Below are 2,173 nucleotides of genomic sequence, written 5' to 3' on the forward strand. Positions count from 1 at the left end.
CGCAGTTCAAGGGGGTAAGTTTTTGGGTTTTCTGCTAACCCGCAGGGGAATAGAGGCAAATCCAAACAAATGCCGAGCAGTGCTGGACATGGCCAGCCCTAAAACAGTAAAAGAAGTTCAGCGCCTTACAGGAAGACTCGCTGCACTTTCCAGATTTGTTCCCTGCCTTGCCTCAACTTCCATTCCTTTTTTCTAGACAATTAAAAAGAAAAATAAATTCAAATGGAACGACGATTGTGAGAGAGCATTTTCAAAATTAAAAACAACACTCTCACAACCGCCTATTTTACAAAAGCCCCTACAGGGGGAAGATTTATTTTTATATCTATCAGTTACTGATTGGGCGATAAGGTCGGTCCTTGTTACAGAGAGAAACAACGTTCAGCATCCGGTATACTTTGTCAGTAAGACCCTCCAACATGCAGAGTAGCACTAATATTCTCGGCGCGGCGCCTCCGACCTTACTTCCAGAGTCACGTTATCCACGTCAGAACCAATCAGCCATTAAGACAGGTGTTACACAAGCCAGAACTTGCAGGCCGCCTCATAAAATGGGCAGTCGAACTATCCGAATTCGACATCAGATACCAATCCCGAGGACCGATCAAGTCACAATTCCTGGCGGATTTCATCGCCGAGCTTACAATCCCATCCGAAGATGATCATGCCAAACAGTGGATCCTATATGTCGACGGATCTTCAAATAACGGAGGCTGTGGTGCCGGAATTCGTCTGGAGGCCGACGATGGACTCATATTGGAACACTCAATACACTTCGATTTCAAAGCAAGCAACAACCAATCCGAGTATGAAGCACTACTCGCTGGAATCCGACTCTGTTTAGATCTTCAAATCTCGACAATCAAGGTATACTGTGATTCATTGCTAGTCGTACAGCAGGTAAATGACCTTTTTCAAGTAAAATATACCCTACTCTCTAAATACTTGTCATTAGTAAAAAAGTTAACAAAAAAATTTTCCAAGTTTGAAATAGAACATATACCACGTGAACAAAACCAAAGAGCGGATATCTTATCTAAGCTCGGAAGTACACAGTCCGAGCTATCCACACTACAACAATTCACAATAACATCACCCACTGTGACTCTGACAAATGTGTTGAGTGTCTCACAGATAACAGATTGGAGGAACGACTTTATACACTATTTACAAACAGGTAATATACCAGAAGGGGTCGAGAACGATAAAAGGTTCCGGCGGCAAGCATCTTTCTTCACATTACTCAACGGAACACTATATCGACGAGGTTATACTCAGCCTCTACTCAAATGTCTCAACAAGTCAGAAGCCGACATAGCTTTGGCAGAAGCACATGAAGGAATCTGTGGCACCCATACGGGAGCTCGGAGTTTAACATCCAAGATCCTCAGAGCCGGATTCTTCTGGCCGACTATGAAACAGGATAGCCAACAAAAGATCAGGTCATGCAACAATTGCCAACGACATGCACCCCTGATACACATACCGGCCGAGGAATTACATCAGTCCGACATCAGCTGGCCATTTTACCGATGGGGTTTAGACATACTCGGGCCATTCCCTACGGCACCGGGCCAGGTAAAATTTCTTATTGTCGGCATTGATTATTTCTCCAAATGGGTGGAAGCCCAACCTTTAGCAAAAATAACATCAAAACAAATGATTTCATTCGTCTGGAAAAATATTATTTGTCGTTTCGGCATACCTCAACATATCACAATTGACAACGGTCGCCAGTTCGCCGATCAGAAATTTCAAGCTTTTTTGCAGGATCTCAAAATAAAGCAGCATTTCGCATCTGTTGAACATCCTCAAACAAACAGACTAGCTGAGGCTGCAAACAAGGTCATCCTTCATGCACTAAAGAAAAAGCTAGATGATGCGAAGGGACTTTGGGCCGAACTAATACCTGAAGTCCTTTGGGGATACAACACCACCCCTCAAACATCAACAAAGGAAACCCCATTCAGACTGGTATATGGATCAGAGGCGATGATTCCCCTAGAGGTTTCCCAACAATCCATTAGAACTCACATAAACAACCAAGACGAAGCTCGGAGAGCCGAGCTTGACATCATCGAAGAAGTAAGAGACATCACCACCTTAAGACAACGCGCAACACAGCAAGCAATCGCCCGACAGTACAACAAGTCGGTTAAAAGCAGAGCATTTG

The sequence above is a fragment of the Arachis duranensis genome, chromosome 9 (assembly GCF_000817695.3).
Source record: "Arachis duranensis cultivar V14167 chromosome 9, aradu.V14167.gnm2.J7QH, whole genome shotgun sequence".
Classification (NCBI taxonomy): domain Eukaryota; kingdom Viridiplantae; phylum Streptophyta; class Magnoliopsida; order Fabales; family Fabaceae; genus Arachis; species Arachis duranensis.